Source organism: Bos grunniens, chromosome 18 (genome assembly GCF_055505025.1).
Source record: "Bos grunniens cultivar Pamir isolate PY7600 chromosome 18, Bosgru_T2T1.0, whole genome shotgun sequence".
In the NCBI taxonomy this organism is placed as follows: domain Eukaryota; kingdom Metazoa; phylum Chordata; class Mammalia; order Artiodactyla; family Bovidae; genus Bos; species Bos grunniens.
In genome coordinates, this window is record NC_141182.1 from 58,256,219 (window position 1) to 58,278,410 (window position 22,192).

The 22,192-nt window shown below is 43.0% G+C and overlaps 1 protein-coding gene across 2 annotated transcripts in view; it reads right to left on the reverse strand.

Moving 5' to 3' along the window:
- The window catches only part of LOC147354393 (zinc finger protein 577-like), a 50,795-nt gene that overhangs the window by 714 nt on the left and 27,889 nt on the right, over positions 1-22,192 (reverse strand). The window lies entirely within an intron of this gene.

Below are 22,192 nucleotides of genomic sequence, written 5' to 3' on the forward strand. Positions count from 1 at the left end.
ATACAGACACTACCACGTGTGAAACAGATAGCTAGAGGGAAGCTGCTGTTATAGCACAGGGGGCTCAGCCTGGGGCTCTGTGATGCCCTAGAGGGGTGGGATGGGGGGAGGAGTAGAGGGAGGTTCAAGAGGGAGGGGATATGTGTATTCATACAGCTAATTCACGTTGTTGTACAGCAGAAACTGACACAACATCGTAAAGCAGTTATACTCCAATAAAAAAGAATTATCGTATCTTAATGTGTAATATATGGACTCTAGAAATACAGACGGACCTTATGCAGGGCAGGAAATGAGACACCGACGTAGAGAACAGACTTGCGGACACAGCAGGGAAGGAGAGGGTGGGATGAGTTGAGAGAGTGGTATTAACATATATGCACTACCGTGTTTAAAACAGGGAGCTGTGTAACACAGGGAGCTCAGCCTGGGGCTCTGTGATCCCCTAGCGGGGTGGGATGGGGGTGGTGGCGGAGGGGGCTCAAGAGGGAGGGGATATATGTATTCATACAGCTGATCCACGTTGTTGTAGAGCAGAAACTGACACAACATTGAAAGCAACTATATTCCAGTAATAAAATTTTAAAAACAATGAGTGACCAAATTAAAAAAAAAAAGAGTAAGGCTGAGGGAGATTAGTAAATAGGAGATGCAAAGGAGAAGGTGATGTGGAGACAGAGGTAGAAATTGGAGGGATGTGTCTGTCAGCCAAGCGTATTCATTTTCCAGGACTCCTGTATAGCTTACCGCAACCTTTTGGCTAAAAACAAGAGAAAGTTGCTGCCCCATAGATCTTGAGGCTGGAAGGCTGAGGTCAAGGTTTTCGTCAGGTTGTGACTCTGAACTGTGAACTATGGTGTTGGAGAAGACTCTTGAGAGTCCCTTGGACTGCAAGGAGATCCAACCAGTCCATCCTAAAGGAAATCAGTCCTGAATATTCATTTGAAGGGCTGATGCTGAAGCTGAAGCTCCAATATTTTGGCCACCTTTGATGTGAAAAACTGACTCATTGGAAAAGACCCTGATGCTGGGAAAGACTGAAGGCAGGAGTACAGGGGGCCAGAGAATGAGATAGTTGGATGACATCACCATCCAATTGGATGGACGTGAGTCTGAGCAAGCTCCGGGAGTTGGTGTTGGACAGGGAAGCCTGTCGTGCTGGGTCCATGGGGTCGCAGAGTCAGACATGACTGAGCGACTGAGCTGAACTGTGACTCTGAAGGCTCTGAGTCTTTTTGGGCCTTCTTCTTGAGTTTTTGGTGGTTTGCTGGCAACCTCTGTCTCCCTCGTTTTGTAGAAGCATCACCCAAATCTCATCTTCACATGACGTTCACCCTGCGTGTGCATCTATGTGCTGGTTCCCCTTTTCCTAAGGACATCTGGTCATACTAAGGGCTGACCAGACTTCATGATGACCTCAGCTTAACTGAAATGACTATATAGGCAACAACCTCATATCCAAATAAGGTCACATTCAGAGGTGCTGGAGGGTTAGAACTTCAACTTAAGAATTTGGAGGAGCGGGGCTTACAATTCATCGCATCAAGGATTGCTGGGAACCACTAGAAAGGAGGAGGAAGTCTCGAACGGATCTCCCTGAGAACTATCAGGAAGAACCCCTCCCCACCCCACACACACCTTGATTTCAGACTTCTAGGCCCCAGAGCTGTGAGAGAATACATTTCTGTGGTTTGAACCCACCCGGCTTGTGGTCATGAGTTACAACAGTCCTAGCAGACCAACACATCAGCGTGATGCCTGGCCTGCAGTAAACCAGGAACTGGTCTTTGCCCTGGAGAAGCTCACGGGGATCGTCCTCTTCTCAGGCAGCAGGGACCAGAATGGGTTACAGGAAAGGTGTCCCCTTGCTTCCCTCCCCAGGTCTGAGGAGTCACAGTAAATTCTGCTGAAGGATTTGCCCCTGTGTTGACTGCCAAAGGGTGGGGCCAGAGGAAGGAAGGCTGTGGGGAGGAGGGGGAAGGGCCACGTCATTGTGGCCTGGACCTCAGAGGGCTGAAAAGGCAAGAGGGAGAACAGGCTTGTCTCCAGCAAGTCGAAATAGCCATACCGTGGAGGGTGCCGCGATACATGCCAAGTCCGCATGGGATACATACGTATCCACTTCATATTCAACGTTGTTGTTCAGTCACTCAGTGACTCTTTGCGACCCCATGGACTGCAGCACATCAGGCTTTTCCATCCTTCACCATCTCCCTGAGTTTGCTCAGATTCATGTCTACTGAGTCTATGATGCCATCCAAGTATCTCATCCTCTGCCGCCCCCTTCGCCTCCTGCCCTGAATCTTTCCCAACATCAGGGTCTTTTCCAATGAGTCAGCTCTTCACATCAGGTGGCCGAAGTATTGGAGCTTCAGCTTCAGCATCAGTCCTTCCAATGAATATTCAGGATTGATTGCCTTTAGGATTGACTGGTTTTATCTCCTTGCAGTCCAAGGGAATCTCAACAGTCATCTCCAGTACCACCGTTTGAAAGCATCAATTCTTCAGCACTCGGCCTTCTTTATGGTCTCTCACGTCCGTATATGACATTAGCTCCAGCAAAACATCGACCTCAGTTATAATAGCTTCCATATTAAAGAAGAGAAAAACTGAAGTTCAAAAAAGTGGGGATGAGGTCTCTAGGGTCATACAAGTACTAACAGAGCCAAGGTTTGAATGCAGCTCTTCCAGAATCCCAAGCACGGGTGCTGTCTGGACTGTGGTATGCTGGTAAACGTTAACAGCCAGCTCTCAAGGGAAAAAAGTAGGTCTGTATATAAATATGTATGTTTACGATAAATTTTACTGATTATAAATGATATGTAGCAGATACTCTGGGGCTTCCCTGGTGGCTCAGTGGTAAAGAATCCACCTGCCAGTGCGGGAGACTCGGGTTCGATCCCTGGGCTGGGAAGATCCCTTGGAGGAGGGCACGGTAACCCACTCCAGTATTCTTGCCTGGAGAATCCCATGGACAGAGGAGCCTGGTGAGCTAATAGTCCTTGGGGTCAAAAAACAGCTGGACACGACTTAGCAACTAAACAAAAACAACAACAAAGCAGACAGCTTACAAATCAGACTTCAACACACAACACTCTACTGTAAATTCCATACCATGGTGGTTTCTGGGCAACTTGCTACTTCTTACAACCGATGATGTGAGTGTCTGTTGGTATCTTTGTTTATCTTAATAAGAGGGAAACGTGAAACACGTGAAACACGGAATATGGATGTTGAAACTTCAAGGGTCCATCAAAATGTAACAAAGTAATTAGGAAGGGCTGAATCTGAGAATTTGTTACCTTTGTTTTGACTATCACTTATTCATTGTAATTTTATAGGACTGATTTCTTTTTTAAAAAACATTTAATTTTTAAAAATTATTTATTGGCAGCACTGGGTCTTAGTCGCGGCGCCCAGGATCTCCGATCTTCCTGGAGGCATGCGTGCAGGATCTTTAGTTGCTGCATGTGAGATCTAGTTCCCTAAGCTGGGGTTGAACCCCAGGCCCCTGGCGTTGGGAGCAAGGAGTCTTAGCCATGGGACCACCAGAGATGTCTCTACAGGATTGATTTCTAATAGTGGCTCATAAAATTCCTGAAATGTTAACGGCTGTCTGGAAGCCATCATGAGCCATATCAACATATGGCCGGTGTTGCCCCCTCTCATATATGAGTGGGTGGGTGGGAGGGGGACAGACACAGGTGGCCGTCATGTTGGAGTCCCAGGAGTCATGCACCCTGGCTACTTTGAGGCTTGGGAGACGGAGGCCAGTTCCAGCCCCTGGAAATAGTCTTGACATCAGAGGACCCTTGTCCACAATGGCCTCTCTGCCTCGGGTGCTGTCCAGCTGCCCCAGGTCACTGGTGATTGTGCTTGGAACTCGGCTATTTCTGTCTGTGGTGCTGGTGTTTCTCCCAGCCTCCAGGTGTGTGGATGGGGCGGGGATGGGGAAGGATAAGAAAGTATTTTCAGGGATTCGACTGAATGCCTGTATCCACTCACCCCGTGTCATCCGTTCAGCTGCGGAAGATGCTAAAACTCACTGCCCTTTACATTCGCTGCTCCAGGAAAGCTTCTTCCACCCCTTCCTCCCTTCTCCAGCCCCTATCCCTCCCTCTCTTTTTTTCTCTCTCCCTTTTTCTTTCCTCCATCTCCTCTCCCTCACTCCTTCGCTTCTCTCTCCATCTCTCACCTCTCTCCCCTCTCCCTCCTTTTTCCTCTCTCAGTAAAATTTTCACAGAAATGTAATATACACACAGGCCATTGCGCATGTCATAAATGTTCCACTTATTCAATATTCTTGAGAGTCCCTTGGACTGCAAGGAGATCCAACCAGTCCATCCTAAAGCAGATCAGTCCTGGGTGTTCATTGGAAGGACTGATGCTAATGCTGAAACTCCAATACTTTGGCCACCTCATGCGAAGAGCTGACTCATTGGAAAAGACCCTGATGCTGGAAAAGATTGAGGGCAGGAGGAGAAAGGGACGACAGAGGATGAGATGGTTGGACAGCATTACCGACTCAATGGACATGGGTTTGGGTGGACTCCAGGAGTTGGTGATGGACAGGGAGGCCTGGCGTGCTGCTGTTCATAGGGTCACAAAGAGCCAGACATGACTGAGTGGCTGAATTGAACTGAACTGATTCAACATTCACAATTTCAACACCTCTGAAGAACCAGCACCCAGAGAAGCAGAATGTTCCCAGTGCCCCCTTCCAGACATCCTACACACACACACACACACACACACACACACACACACACACACACACGCTGTGGTCCCCTTTGCCTGGCAAAGCAATAAAGCTACTCTTTTCTACTTCACCCCAAACTCTGTCTCCAACATTTTATTTGGCACCTGTTTGCAGAAGCCCATCCCTACAGTTCAGTTCTGACGCGGTCTAGAGTCCACATTGGGTTCCATGAGGTTAAGAAGGGCTCAGTCCCCTCAAGACTGCTCTCTCCCCCACCTCACACGCTGATCCCAACTCCAGATAGTCACCTGTGCCTCTGACTGACTATAAACCAGAGTTTCCTGTGGCATCTCCTCTCTGGGTTTATTAATTTGCTAGAGCAGCTCAGGGAACTCTGGACACCCATTTATTCACGACATTACTGGGTTATTACAGAGGATATGAATCAACGGCTAGAGACACATAGGGTGAGGTCTGAACAAAAGGTCTTCTGTGCTGTTAAACAACACAAATCCAACTGAGTGATTTAAAGATCAAACTGGCTTGCTCGAATAACTCATGAATCAGACAGCATCCCATCTAGCAAATGGAAAGGAACTTCACTGAGCCGCAGGAAAGGAAAGGTTTTTAAAGGTGGAGGTAGTGGGCAAGGAGGTGGGGATTATCAGCAAAGAATGCATTGTTTCAGGCAAGGTCAACCCCTGTGCCAGGCAAAGTACCCTGCCTAACTTGTTGTCTGACCACTTTGTTTTGAAATAAATCAATCTGCAAAAGGACTTGGTGTTTTCCCTTGCTTTCTGCAAAAGATCACTCACAAATTGCCCTTCATTGTGTAATGCGCATTCTTAACGCACTGGCAAAAGAAAGAACTCAAAATGAGTATCACCTGGTCTTGTTATCAAACGTCCTTCACCCACTCCACTGTTTTTCCTCCATCATCTTCTCTCCCTTCATGTCACCCCTAAAGTTTTTGCATTTTCAATGCAAAGAAGTTTACCCATCTCATTTGCACTCTTGACTCCTAGAAAAGCATTTTAATTTCCAAGAAATGTAAACTCTTCAATGCCCAACTAAGATGTGGCTATGGAAAATAAGGAACAACTAATAAAGTCAAGAGGCTTACCTGGTGGCTCAGTGGTAAAGAATCCACTTGCCAGTGCTGGAGACAAGGGCTCCATCCCTGCCTGGAGAAGGAAATGGCAACCCACTCCAGTGTTCTTGTCTGGGAAATCCCCTGGACAGAGAAGCCTGGCATGCCACAGCCCATGGGGTCACAAAAGAGTCAGACATGACTTAGCGACTAAATCACAACAATGAAGACGAGACAGCGAACTAGGAGGCTTGAAAGAGAATAAGTGCTTCCAAAGGCGCCGCCAGGGCAGGGAACTCTTACTATCCCCACCCACTGGCCTTGGTTGCAATACAATAGCACTTGTTGAATATCCTCTCCAGTATTCTTTTAATTGGAGTATAATTGCTTTACAATATTGTGCTAATTTCTGCTGTACAACAACATGAACTAGCTATTTTTGTTCAGTCACTAAGTCGTGTCCGACTCTTTGCAACCCCATGGACTGCAGCATGCCAGGCTTCCCTGTCCATCACTATCTCCCGGAGTTTGCTCAAACTCATGTCCATTGAGTTGGTGATGCCATCCACCCATCTCATCCTCTGTCTCCCCCTTCTCCTCCTGCCCTCATTCTTTTCCAGCAGCAGGATCTTTTCCAATGAGTCTTCTGTTTGCATCAGGTGGGCAAAGTATTGGAGGTTGAGTTTCAGCATCCATCCTTCCAATGAATATTCAGGGTTGATTTCCTTTAGGATTGACTGGTTTGATCTCCTTGCTTTCCAAGGGACTCTCAAGAGTCTTCTCCAGCATTGCAATTTGAAAGCATCAATTCTTTGGTGCCCAGCCTTCTTTATGGTCCAACTCTCATACCTGTACATGACTACTGGAAAAAAACACAGCTTTGACTATATGAACCTTTGTCGTCAAAGTGACGTGTAGAATACTAACCACGAAGTTGGCTCAGCTGGTAAAGAATATGCCTGCAATGTGGGAGACCTGGGTTTGATCCCTGGGTTGGGAAGATCCCCTGGAGAAGGGAGCTGCTACCCACTCCAGTATTCTGGCCTGGAGAATTGCATGGGCTGTATAGTCCTTGGGGTTGCAAAGAGTAGGACACGACTGAGTGACTTCTAGACCTGATTGAGTCTAAAATTCCAAAATAAAACTTTGGCACTGTCCTCTTTAGGAAGGATGGGTCTACTTCTATTTGAGAACAAGAATACATAAAGATGCTGGGTAGACAAAAGGGTAGGATGAGGTATAGACTGGCAGCTTCCCGCTCAATATTCATGCCTCTTCCTTGTGGCCAGATGTGGGTAAAAATTCATCTGCCTAAAACAATAGGTTTTTCAGCCATCCTTTCAGTTCAGTCGCTCAGTCGTGTCCGACTCTGCGACCCCATGAATCCCAGCACGCCAGGCCTCCCTGTCCATCACCAACTCCTGGAGTTCACTCAAACTCATGTCCATCGAGTTGCTGATGCCATCCAGCCATCTCATCCTCTGTCGTCCCCTTCTCCTCTTGCCCCAAATCCCTCCCAGCATCAGAGTCTTTTCCAATGAGTCAACTCTTCACATGAGATGCCCAAAGTACTGGAGTTTCAGCTTCAGCATCAGTCCTTCCAAAGAACACCCAGGACTGATCTCCTTTAGAATGGACTGGTTGGATCTCCTTGCAGTCCAAGGGACTCTCAAGAGTCTTCTCCAACACCACAGTTCAAAAGCATCAATTCTTCGGCGCTCAGCCTTCTTCACAGTCCAACTCTCACATCCATTCATGACCACTGGAAAAACCATAGCCTTGACTAGACAGACCTTTGTTGGCAAAGTAATGTCTCTGCTTTTGAATATGCTGTCTAGGTTGGTCATAACTTTCCTTCCAAGGAGTAAGCATCTTTTAATTTCATGGCTGCAGTCACCATCTGCAGTGATTTTGGAGCCCAAAAAAATAAAGTCTAACACTGTTTCCACTGTTTCACCATCTATTTCCCCTGAAGTGATGGGACCAGATGCCATGATCTTAGTTTTCTGAATATTGAGCTTTAAACCAAACTTTTCACTCTCCTCTTTCACTTTTATCAAGAGGCTCTTTAGTTCTTCACTTTCTGCCATAAAGGTGGTGTCATCTGCATATCTGAGGTTATTGATATTTCTCCCAGCAATCTTGATTCCAGCTTGTGCTTCATCCAGCTCGGCGTTTCTCATGATGTACTCTGCATATAAGTTAAATAAGCAGGGTGACAATATACAGCCTTGACATATTCCTTTTCCTATTTGGAACCAGTCTGTTGTTTCATGTCCAGTTCTAACTGTTGCTTCCTGACCTGTATACAGGTTTCTCAAGAGGCAGGTCAGGTGGTCTGGAATTCCCATCTCTTTCAGAATTTTCCATAGTTTATTGTGATCCACACAGTCAAAGGCTTTGGCATAGTCAATAAAGCAGAAATAGATGTTTTTCTGGAACTCTCTTGCTTTTTCCATGATCCAGCGGATATTGGCAATTTGATCTCTGGTTCCTCTGCCTTCTCTAAAACCAGCTTGATCATCTGGAAGTTCATGGTTCACATATTGCTGAAGCCTGGCTTGGAGAATTTTGAGCATTACTTTACTAGCGTGTGAGATGACTGCAATTGTGCGGTAGTTTGAGCATTCCTTCCAAGCAATGAGATGCAACTGTTGTATCACATCAATTCATAATTAGGACGGGGAGAGCTGAGGAGTCAGAAGGCAGCAGCAGTAAACAATCCGGGCATGACTCGGTTTGGTGTGGTGTCACTCAGTTTGTCCCAATGGGTAATGAAAACTAACTCGTTAGGAACCAAGCGCCACCTGGTGGCTCCTAAGACACAAAGCAGGGAAATATGAGTCGCCTCACCCTCAGTTCTCTGAAGCTGAAGCTCCAAAACTTTGGCCACCTGATGCGAAGAGCCCACTCATTGGAAAAGATCTTGATGCTGGGAGAGATTGAAGGCAAAAGGAGAAGGAGGTGACAGAGGATGAGATGGTTAGATAACATCACTGACTCAATGGATATGAATCTGAGCCAAGTCTGGGAGATAGTGAACGACAGAGGAGCCTGGCATGCTGCAGTCCATGGGGTCGCAAAGAGTTGGACACAACTTAGCGACTGAATAACAAGCACAGCACTCTGACTTCATTGGGAGAGAATGTTTAGGAGAGTTAAATTATTTTCCATGGGAGCTTCTAGAGTGAATCTCTAAGTGCATCTGAACGAGAAACTTTTTTTTTTCTTTCTCTTTATGGTTTATCACAGAATAGTGCAATACAATAAGACCTTGTTTATCCAAGGAACTTTTTTTTTTAAAGTAATCTAGGAAGTCCCCTTCATTCCAGAATGTACATTCCAGAGACTGGAGATCTCTCAAGCATCTCATCCCACCCTAAGAGTTACCACGGCTACAAGATAAGAGAGAACCTAGGTAAATGTTTTATAACCTGGGGACGCTGTGGATTGTTCAACTGTGTTTTCCCCCCTCACATTCCCATCTCATGCCCCTCCAGGTGGCAAATACCATCCAGGTAACTGTTTCCCAAAAGCTGATTTACAGCCGATGCTGCTCCATCAAAATCGCCTGGGGGGGGTATTTTTTTTAACTAATTAATTACGTTATTTATTTTTGGCTGTGCTGGAACTTCCTTCCTGCATGGACTTATCCCTACTCACGGAGAGCGGGGGCTACTCTCTAGGTGTGGTAGCAGCCTTCTCATTGCTTTGGCTTCTCTTGTTGAGGAGCACAGGCTCTAAGACCCATGGGCTTCAGACGTTGCAGCTCCCGGGTTCTAGAGCACAGGCTCAATAGTTGTGGCGCACGGGCTTAGTTGCTCCTGGCCTGTGGGATCTTCCCGGATCAGGGACTGAACCCCTGTCTCCTATACTGTCGGGTGGATTCTTTACCACCAGGGAAAGCCGGGGAGGTACTTTTAAAAAATACAGGTTAGGGACTTCCCTGGCAGTCCAGTGATTAAGATCTTGCAGTTCCACTACAGAGGGCATGGGTTCAACCCTGGTCAGGGAACTAAGATCCCATATGACTCATGTCCTGACCAAAAGATAAAAACCAATAAACCAGACTAATTAGAAACCCGAAGGATCAAAAGACAGCAAAAGTGAAACAGCTCTGGTGTGACCTGATGATGGTACTCATGTCACCAAAACTCAGAACTCAGTTTCCACCTAGGCTTCCCTGGTGGCTCAGCCGGTAAAGACTCTGCCTGCAATGTGGGAGACCTGGGTTCGTTTCCTGGGTTGGCAAGATCTCCTGGAGAAGGGAAAGGCTACACACTCCAGTATTCTGGCCTGGAGAATTGCATGGACTGTATAGTCCACGGGGTCGCAAAGAGTCGGACACGGCTGAGCGACCTTCACTCACTTCCACCTAGTGCTTGCTTGGAGCTAGGACACATGATTGAGGTTTTGCTAAACGTCACTAAGAGAGCCTCAGGAGAACCTTATAGTCTCCGTCAGCTTCTCCAGAGTGAGTTTTCAGGGACCTCCAGAATAAATAACCTTCCAAGAAATCCCAATATCCTTACCTGGAATGTATTTCAGGAGACCGGCCCTTACCTCACCCGAAAACTTACTGTTACTAGACAGATGAAAATTATTATTATACACTTTATGGCGATCTGTGACTTTTTTTTTCTTCTGTCTGTGCTGTGTGGTATGTAGGATCTCAGGTCCCCGACCAGGGATCGAACCCTCACCCCCAGCAGTAGAAGCCTGAAGTCTTAACCACTGGACTGCCAGGGAAGTCCTTGTGATCAGTGATCTTTGATGTTGCAATTGAAAAGAAAATTATGACTTGCTGAAGTCTCAGGTGATGGTTAGTATTTTTTTTAGTGAAAAATCATTTTTAATTGAAGTATAGTTGATTTACAATATTATTTCAGGTATACAGCAAAGTGATTTAGTTACATTTATACATAATTTCTTCAGATAAGCAAAAAACATATTTCAATCTCAAGGTATGTAAATTGCTTTTTAAGGTATAATACCGTTGCACACTTAACCCACTACAGTATAATGTAAACATAACTTTTTTTTTTTGCCATGATAGCAGGATCTTAGTTCCCTGACCAGGTATTAAAACCAGGGCCATGGCAATGAAAGCGCCTAGTTCTAACCAACCACTGGACTACCAAATAACTCCCCAAGCATAACTTTTATATGCACTTGGAAGTCAAAACTTTTGTGTGATTCACTTTATTGCAATATTGTCTTTATTGTTGTGATCTGGAAAAAACCTGCAATATCTCTGAGGTATTCCCTGTACTCTGCTTATTAGCCTTTCTTTGGGTTCACAATATTTTTTAGTCATTCTATTTTTGCTCTTTACTTTTGCCCTTGACTGGTTTGGAAGACACACATCCTGCTTCTACTCTGTTAATGATTAAACATGCATTCTTTAAAAAAAATTTTTTTTTTTTTACTGAAGTAGAACTGATTTACAATGTTGCATTAATTTCTGCTGTACAGCAAAGTGATTCAGTTATACATACAGATACAGTCTTTTTCATATTCTTTTCTACTATGGTTTATCACAGGGTATTGAATAGAGTTCCCTGTGCTATACAGTAGGCCCTTGTTTATCCACTCTGTATATAAAAGTTTCTGAGTAGTACTCAGTTATCTAAAAATGCTGCTGCTGCTGCTAAATCACTTCAGTCATATCCAACTCTGTGCAACCCCATAGACGGCAGCCCACCAGGCTCCCCTGTCCCTGGGATTCTCCAGGCAAGAACACTGGAGTGGGTTGCCATTTCCTTCTCCAATGCAGGAAAGTGAAAAGTGAAGTTGCTCAGTTGTGTCCGACTCTTCATGACCCCATGGGTTGCAGCCTACTAGGCTCCTCTGTCCATGGGATTTTCCAGGCAAGAGTACTGGAGTGGGGTGCCACTGCCTTCTCTGCATCTAATAATGAGATAGCAAGAACTGTGAGACGTTTTATGTCATCACCATTACCATTGCCTAAGTATTCATCATGCAGAATATCATGTGCCAGACTGGAAGTGGACAGACTACCCTTACATAGGCCTAAGATGGGTGATATTTAGTATAAAATTAATGTGTTAGTTTTCTGATTTATAACTTTGCTTCTCTCTCATTGTTGGAGAAACTGCGAATCAGCCTATCACCATAGGTGTTTTTTGTTTGTTTTGTTTTGACCACACTTCCTGGCTTGTGGGGTGTTACAGGGATTGAACCCAGGCTCTCAACAGTAAGAGTGTAAGAATCCTAACCACTGGATTGCCAGGGAATTTCCCCTTATGACTTTCTTAATAACATTTTCTTTTCTCTAGTATATAAAACATAAAAAATACGGAGTTAGTCAACTGTTTATGTTATTGGTAAAGCTTCTGGTCAACAGAAATCTATTAGTAGTTAAGTTCTGAGGGAATCAAGTTATATATGGATTCCCAAATGCATAGGGGATCAGCACCTCTAAACCCTGCACTGTTCAAAGGTCAACTGCACTAGCTTTTTTTAAAAAAATAACTATTTATTGGCTTTTCTGGGTCTTCATGGCTTTGCATGGCTTCATGACATGACTAAGTGACTGAGCATGCAGGCAGGAGGTCAGGAAGATGGAGCCTTCAGGAGGACTGGTGAGGTAGAAATTGATTTATTCAAATGGGAAAACAGACTTATAGAACTTGACGCTTTATCTAAAGTCAGACAAACTAGTGGAAAAACTGACATAAAAAGCTAGGATTCATTTGATTTCAAGCGCTTACAAACACATGTGTACACTGGCTGCCTCACACACACATAAACATATATTTACGGCAGTTCAGTTCAGTTGCTCAGTCGTGTCTGACTCTTTGCGACCCCATGGACTGCAGCACGCCAGCCCTCCCTGTCCATCACCAACTCCCGGAGTCTACTCAAACTCATGTACACCAAGTTGGCAATGCCATCCAACCATCTCATCCTCTGTCGTCCCCTTCTCCCGTCTTCAATCTTTCCCAGCATCACGGTCTTTTCAAATGAGTCAGCTCTTTGCATCAGGTGGCCAAAGTATTGGAGTTTCTGCTTCAACATCAGTCCTTCCACTGAATATTGAGGACTGATTTCCTTTAGAATGGACTGGCTGGATCTCCTTGCAGTCCAAGGGACCCTCAAGAGTCTTCTCCAACAACACAGTTCAAAAGCATCAATTCTTCAGCACTCAGCTTTCTTTATAGTCCAATTCTCACATCCATACATGACTACTGGAAAAATCATAGCCTTGACTAGACGGACCTTTGTTGATTTTAACAATTCGTGGATCTAAGTGGCAGCTTTACTGCAGAACATTTTGCTATTCTTTCAGTTTTTCTGTATGCTTGAAATTCTTCAGTCTAAAATGTTGGGAAAGAAAGTACCCCAGTGCTCAGTATACACCCAAATATCTGTCCACCTGAGGTCTCTATGCTCCAACCCTCTCAGCCTTTCCTAAGGATACCCACACAGCTCTGCACCCTGCACTTGACTGTCGCCCCCATTCACGGTTCTCCAGACATCTCTTTTCATCGGGACCACTAGGCCCTCTGAAGCTCAAACCCCAACAATGGGTATTCCAATGAATGACCCCCAAGCCCTATTCTCAACAACAGCACCCAGACGGGTCCCTTGATCACTGGCTCTTCCATTGCCTGTCTCCACTGTCTGGGGGCTGGGGGCTTAGGGACTAGGAGGTGCGAGCTGGAGCTGACCTGTCACTGTCTCTGGTGTCTTCCTCAACCCCACTCCCCAAGACTGATGCCGGCCCAAACCACCCACAACGCCCTTCAAACTCCGAGGATGCCTTAAACAATAATCATCCATGAGTACCCACCACACACCACATCTCAAGCCACAGAATTTCCACTACGAGGGATTCTAAAAGCCACTCGCAGAAATCTCAAGTAACGTCAAAGACCAATTCCGCGACCTTAAGCTCGGGGAAGCCAAGCTTCTGACAGTTCCGTTTCCGCTGACGTGAGTGGCAGGTCTCTGCTGTCACTCACATTCCAGGCCACTTTGGAAGTGAGCGAGGGTTTCTGACGCCTGGAGGGAACTAGCGCCGTGCAATATGGCCACGTCAACGCCCTTCTGTTTTGATGGGAGCTGCCATCTTGGCTTGTGCGTTGCCGTTCTGGATCACGTGACCTACTGAGAGCTGAGTTGGACACTGGGGCTGACCAGGCCGGCAACGCGCCAATCCAAGCGATTCTTTCTCTTTGACGTTTTTCATTTTGGGCACTTCCATCTAGCATTTCAGCAGCCAAATAAATAAATGTTACAAAAGAAAAATCTTAAAAAAGAGAGGGAGTACTATCCTAAGACCTACCACTTTATCTCCTTCTCTTTCACCTGCTGGGTCTTCAGTGATGAACTCAATTGTTTTAGTCTTTTTCTACAGGCATTAGAGAACTTCAGTCTTAAATTTGACCAACCTAAAGGACTGTGGTTGTCTGGTCCCAAGATCTGATAACCACGTGCAAGTTTACATAGTGGGGGGCCTGATTCTGAACCTGGTCGTATGATTTTCAAATATAATGAAGGCTCTGTTGTTGCTTTACATGGTATATTTGTTTTTTTCGCCTTTTTGGATTCAGGAAACCTCATTGTGGCTTTCTTGGCTAAAACTCTTATTGAAACTAGGCTTCTCTTTTTCAGTTTGCAGATGTTCTTCAGTATCTGGTCTTCTTTCTTTCCCAATACCACACTCTCAAAAGACTGGCATCATGAAGACCTTGTGGCTTGTAGGAAAATATTTTTATTATTGCTGCTGCTGCTAAAATGCTTCAGTCGTGTCGGACTCTGTGCGACCCCATAGACGGCAGCCCACCAGGCTCCTCCGTCCATGGGGTTTTCCAGGCAAGAGTACTGGAGTGGGGTGCCATCGCCTTCTCCGATTTTTTTTTTTTTTTTTTAATTAGGAGATTCTAATTGAGGTATTTGGGAGTGAAGGATCGTGATGTCTGCAATTTACTAATAGTTCAGCCAAAAGTAAATTGGAGAGAAGACAGAGGGAGATGGATAGATACATGATAGCTAGAAGATATACACAAAGCAAAATGGCAAAATTTAACATTTATTGAATTTATGTGATAGTATAAGGATGTCCATGGTATTATGAGTTTCTATATACGTAAGAACATTCTTATAATAAGAAACTTGTGAGAAGCTACTGGTGACTGGTTTTGGATGATATGTAACTGATTTGGAAGTGATTTGCTTTTTGTGCAGCAGGAAGTTGGAGAAGAAAGTAGAGTTTCTATTTATTATATCTCAGATCACTGTAGAAATGTTCTCAGCATTCATCCAATAAGAACCCATTTTGTACCCATCTCTGGAAAGAACCAGTTTCCTGTTTAGTATCCTGAAATTAAAACCTTTGAGGAAGAAAATAATTTGATGCTATTTGGAGTTTGTTGACCTAATTGTATACATAGATTGTTTTCATCAAATTTGGAAGTTTTTTTTTTTGCCACACTGGGTGGCTTGCAGGATCTTAGCTCTTCAACTAAAGACTGAACCCAGGCCCTCAGCAGTGAAAGTGCAGAGTCCTAACCACTGCGAATTCCCTTTGTCATTATTTCTTCAGATGTTCTTTATGCCCACTATTGTCTCTCCCCTGCTTCTAGGACTTCCATTATGTATATGTCAGTATGCTTGAGAGTGTACCATGAATTTCTGAGGCTCTGTTTACTTTTTCTTTTTCACTTTTTTCTCTTTGACTTTTCCCTGTTTATCACACTGGATAATCTTTATTGACTGATCTTCATGTTTACCTGTCTTCTACAACTGAAATCTGCTGTGAAGCCCCTCTAGTAAATTCTCTCTCTCTTTTTTCATCATCTCTTTGTTGATATTCTGCATTTCATGCAACATCATTATCATACTTTCCTTCAGTTTTTCAGAGATGGTTTCTTTTAGTTCCTTGACTATATTTATAATAGCTGATTTAATGTCTTTGTGTAGTAAATCTAATATATGAGACTGCTCAGTGACAATGTCTATGGATTACTTTTTTCCTGTGTAAAGGTAAAAAGTAATACTTTCCTGTGCTTTGTGTATCACAACTTTCTATTGAAGCTAGACATTTTATTATTACTATTTTTGGCCACACTGTGCATTATGTGGAATCTTTAGTTCCCCAACTTAAGTTCCCCAACTAGAGATTGAACCTATACATGCCCCTTGCATTGGGAGGCAGTCTTAACTGGAGGAGAAGATCCTGAATACAACTGAATAATTGCCCTAGTAAACCATTCAAAATTTTGATGTGTCCCCAAATTATGTCTATCCAACTTCACTTTCACCAACTGTTTCAAAGAAAAAACAATCACAAAGCATCAAGATAATACTAACACCTATACAGAATTGTATTCATTTGATTATTTGTCTGCCTTCTTAGTGAAGCTGAAAGCTTCTATATGGTTAAGTCAGTGTCTTCTAAATCTTTCCATCATCATCAAGATACATTCCAGTATCTTGAGTGTATGTGTCACGTGCTAGACATCCATATATCCTTGCTTTGAATAAGTGAATAACCAGATTATGTGAAGAAAAGAGAAACTGTTTTGAATGGGCTATTAGTTGTTTGGGGTTTTTTCTTTTCACCATTTAAGAGCAGAATCTTGGTGCTTGGAGATCTCCAAGCAACAATATCAGGGGGCTCAGGGAGGGATAACATGCAGCTAGAAAGGTGGTAGTGTGCTGCCTCCAGAGGTGAGACTTAGAAAAAACACTATAGATTGTAAGGAGAGAACTGGTGAAGTAAAACAAAATGAAGGTGCTTGCTAGAAGCCGGACGGTTTGAGCGGCTTTTGCCTCAGGAGAGAAGCTGTGGCAGTTTCTGAGGGTGTGAGTATGCTTCACTCGCTGGTGGTGTCTTTGCAGGAGAAGGACCATATAAACACTGGCCCCAGTCACGAGTCCCATGAACACAGCATCTGGGAAAGTCATGATAATGGTGTATTTTGCAGCACTAGACATTTCAGGATTTTTCAAAGAACACAGCCCATAATCCCGTAGCTTGATTGAATTGTGAGTATGCTGAGAAGCCTCTAAATTTATAGGGACAAAGACATTTATCAGCAGGTTGGAGATCCAACAAAGGAAGCAGGAAGAAAGGATGTTCTTCCAAGCTCTGTCCTTGAGCCTCATCCACCCACCAGTTCTGGGGCTGATGGTGATTTCCCGAAAACTGCTCAAGAGGCAAGTGGTGCAGAGAGAAAGACTTTGGGCTAGTCTATGGATGTAATAGACAAGTTTACACCCCGTGTTGCCCAGGATGTGTGTCATTCCCCAGATAAAAATCATCTGGGGGATCCCCTTGAAGAGAAGAACCAAAAAGTTGGCCACTGCCATGTTGGTGATAATCAAGTGTATGGGCTTCAGGGTACAGCCAGTGCAGGATGTAGAACCATAAGTTGAGAGAAGAAAGGTGTTTCCCAGGACCCCAAGCCCCGTCTGGACCAGGAAGAGTAGCCTCAGGATCGAGTCACCAAAAATCATTCTCATGAGATCATGGGAGGAAGCAGCTCAGAAAAGAACCTGAGGGTCATGAAGTTAGAACTCAGAGTGATAGCACTAATCACAGATCTGCTCCACTATTCCCAGTTCTGATAGGGAGTCTTGGGCCCTTAGGAACTCCCTTTCTGAGGATAGAGATTAAAGATGGCCACTCAGAGTGGCCATCTTGGCATATGTCTGCTTATGCTCACACAGCCATGCAAAATGGTTCATTATTTAGTCCATTACCCAAATCCTTCAGTGTATGTGTTGAGGTCATAAGCGCCAAGGTATAAACTCTTATATTTCATTACAAAAACTCTTCTTAAACATCTACTATATGCCAGGACAGGTTGTCGGTGCACAGATATACAAAAATTAGCTGACCTGGATCATTGTTCCAAAGGGCAGGGAGCCTAGTGTGGGTGACACCTATATAAAATACAATGAGATAAAATAGAAATCACACAAAAATGAATAAAGGATATAAATAGTATTGTGGATACGTGTGTCAGAGATTCTAGCACTTAAAGAATCTGTGATAATATATAGACATTTTAATTTAGTAAAACTGCTCTCCCAAATTATTAAACTAATATGTGCATCTCCTATTAAGGAATAAAATAATTACAAAGACATAGAGAGGAAAAAGTTCATCTGTGTCCTCTGTCTCTCATTTCTAGTCTTATTCCTCTCTCCCCTGAGATAATCATATATTTTAGGTGTGCATTCTTTCACACCCATTCACACACAAAGTGTGCATGTGTGTGTGTTAGCAATCAGTAATAATAAGTATAGGACTAAATGTGCCACTTATGTTTAGAAATTTAAAACATTCTCTCTCATAAAACATGGACCAAAGGGGGAAAAAAAATCATACTGAAAACCTGACACTAAGAAAACAATATACTGTGGCCATGTGAGACAAGGAATGCAAGGAATTTTATTACTGAAATTCACCATATATATACATATATATATATATATCTTGATATTATAAAATCCCCTTGATATATCTAAGAAGAAAATTCATATGACTATCTTCATTGATGTTAAAAAAGCCTTTGACAAAAATTAACCACATCATTTTTTTTTTAAAAAACCACTCTAGGATATAGGAGTTTATGGATACCTCCTTGGCATGATTATGAATTTATATACTAGCTCTTTACTGAAGGGGAAATATTGCCAGAACAAAGCAAGGAGGAATGGTATTTCAATTAGTAATTCATATTGTCCTCTAAATGTAAGTCAATATAATTATACAACAGAAAACAAATAAGCATAAGCATTTTAAAAGAAGTAAAATTATTCTTGCATATGATGTGATGGTATAGCATGAAAACCCTAGAGAATCCATGTTGAAACTAATTCAACTAATAAAATAATTTATGGGAATTCCCTAGCAGTCCAGTGGTTAGGACTCTGCCCTGTCACTGCCCATTGTGGAGCGCCTGGATTCAATCCCTGGTCAGGGAACTAAGATTCCCTCAAGCCCCATGAATAAACAAATAATAAATTTTGGAAGGTAGAAAGCTTTAAAATTAATATATGAGTCATATACACATATAACAATCAGATTATGTAATGGAAGAGAAACTTTATTTACAAAACCAATGAAGATTTATAATTTTTTAGGGATAAACTTAACAAAAACAGAAAATATCAAAGTAATATCAAAGTCAATATAATATCAAAGTAATACCAAAGTCAATATAATATCAAAGAAAATATCAAAGTCAAGTGAAAGGACATTCCATGCTTTCTAAACATTCTAAAGACATCAGTTCTCTCTAAGATAATTTTAAAATTTAATGGACCTAGTAAAAATAACAACAAGCTTTTTTTCTGGAACCAAATGAGTTGGTTTTTTAAATTACATGGAAAGTAACATGCAAGATTAGGTAGGAAGAGCATAAAAGAAGTGTGATGGGCTATGGAGTAGTTCTAGCAGGTGTTAAAACATAATTCAAAATCTCTGTAATTAAAAGGGTTGTACTTGCATGTTTGTGTGTGTGTGCCCAGTCATGTCCAATTCTTTGCAACTCCAAGGACCTAGCCTGCCAGTCTCCTCTGTTCATGGGATTTCCCAGACAAGAATACTGGATGGGTTGCCATTTCCTTCTCCAGGGGATCTTCCCGACCTGGGAATCTAACCCATATCTCCTGCACTGGTAGGTAGTTCTTCACCACTGAGCCACTAGGGAAGCTGAACTAACTGTATATTCATTAAAAAATATAATATAACATATATATAATATACAGGCTTCCCTGGTGGCTCAGCTGGTAAAGAATCCGCCTGCAATGCAGGAGACCTGGGTTCAATCCCTGGGTTAGGAAGACCGCCCTGGAGAAGGGAACAGCTACCCACTCCAATATTCTGGCCTGGAGAATTCCATGGACTGTATATTCCATGGGGTCACAAAGAGTCAGACATGACTGAGCAACTTTCACTTTTCTTTCATATAATGTACATATAATATATATAATTATATAATATATATAGTATATGTATCTTATATTGCGTGTGGGTTCTTTACCACTGTGCTACCTGGGAAGCCCGTACTCACATACAGATGGACAAACTGAGCAGTAGAACAGATGAAAGATCAAAATCTTTTAAAATGGAGCCCTCAATATATTATGTATAAGAGACTATAGGTGAATTCCTCTATGACCCGGACATAGGGAAAGGCTTTCTAACTATGACTGAATATCAAAAGACAATAAAATATTGATAAAATCAACTATATAAAGGTTAAAAAGAAAGTTTTCATGAAACACTATAAGTAAAATAAAAGACAAAGAACAGTTTCTGCTTCTGTTAATAGCTGGGCAAATTCTACAAATAACAATCATAGACCCTGAACAAAAGATACATATATACATATATTTATTTATTTATGTTATATTATTTATATTTTTAAATGAGTATCTATAGAGTTAGTTCAGCTTCCCTGGTGGCTCAGTGGTGAAGAACTGTCTGCCAATGCAGGAGATGTGGGTTAGATCCCTGGGTTGGGAAGATCCCTGGAAAAGGAAATGTCAACCCACTCCAGTATTCTCGCCTGGGAAATCCCACAGACAGATGAGCCTGGCGGGCTACAGTCCATGGGGTCACAAAAGAGTTGGACACAACTGAGCAACTAAAAAACAACAGAAGTAGTTCACTAAAGAGTGAACAACTGCAGGCAAATCCTGCTGGGATGACACTTGGAAGAAGCACGAGTTTGCTTTTCTTTCTTTCTTTTTTTAAATGACTCTTCCTGAGGGCAGGCTAGCCCAAATAGATTTCCCATAATCCTACTGGTCTAAAGAACCAAACGACAGGATAACCACAGAGGCTGCAAAGTAAAATAAAAAAATCTTAAAAAAAAAAAGGAAGAAAAGAAAAAAAGAGAGCCAGAAAAGTGTGACCATAAATCTTAACCAGTCTTAATCCAAGACTCTGGCTGACCCCTGAACGTGCTTGCATAGGGCCAGATAGCAAACAGCCCACCATAGCGTGCTGCAGTCCAGCACACTTCTAGAACTGCAGGTTTTAAGGATCCTGTCTTTATCCGCTTTACTACAGATGATAAGTTTCTGCAATAGGACTCAAGATGTCTCTTGATTTTGCCTTTTCCACTGGATGCTTGGTGCTTCAGGGGTTTCTCTTTAATGGAGAAAAAAATTTAAACTGACAGCAAGGACAAGGGGAAAAAAAAGTCTTGAGTGTTTCAAATGCCACAGGGGCAAGCATCAGGCAGAAATAAATATGAAAACGAAAATGGAATTCTGAAGATCAGGTCAAGCACTGGTGAGTCAGGCATGGTTAGACTTCTCTTTGGAGTCAGGGACTGTGACATTTGAGAAAGCTGCCAGCTGTTAAGAGCACTGGAAATAAACCCTGAATCTTCAAGGAGACCGACGTGAAGACAGTTTAAAAAAAAAAAAAAGGAAGAATGGCCTTAGAAGAGGCCTATTCACCCAAAGGGGAATTCTTTGAGAGGTAAAAGAATTGGAAGTGATTAGGAAGACAGAAGTAATTAACAGAGCTATCAATTTCTGTAGCCTCCCTGGTAGCTCAGCTGGTAAAGAACTACCTGCAATGTAGGAAACCTGGAATCGATCACAGGCTTGGGAAGATCCCCTGGAGAAGGGAACAGCTACCCACTCCAGTATTCTGGCCTTGAGAATTCCATGGACTGTACAGACCATGGAGTCCTAAAGAGCTGGACACAACTGAGCGACTTTCCCTTTTTCTTTTCACCAACTTCTGTATTTTTTTTTTTTAATTTAATATGCACAGGCTTAGTTGCTCTGTGGCATGTGAGATCTTCCCAGATCAGGGATCGAACCTGTGTCTCCAGCATTGGCAGGCAGATTCTCTACCACTGAGTCACAAGGGAAGCCCCAATTTCTGTATTTTCAACTCACTTCCCAATAAGTGGCTCACAGTCCATTCAGAGAATATACCAGGAGATACAATTTATTGATGAGCTTTTGCACATAGGGCCAAGAATAGGCCCTTATAAGTTAAAATTGAATGTTCAGTGTCAAAGATCATTATCCCATGAATATTATTATCCTATTTTACATGGATGGAAAATGAGCCAGAGAGACTTTTTTTAACCTTCTCAAGGTCACTCAGTTCCAGTAAATTGCAGCCTAGCTCTGATGTGACCCAAGGTATGTACTTCCGATTTTTTAAAAAATAAATTCATTCTTTAGTCTTGAAGCCAGATTGGTTTCTCCTTTGCTACTAAAGTTTACTCAATATGTTAAGTGAATCAGTGGGTAATTCAAATCCTACTAGCCAATTTTAAGAAGGCAATTGTTTTTTTTTTCCGCTGCACCACTCGGCTTGCAGGGTCTTAGTCCCCCAACCAGGGACTGAACCAGGGCCCTGGCAGTGAAAGTGCTGAATCTTAACCACT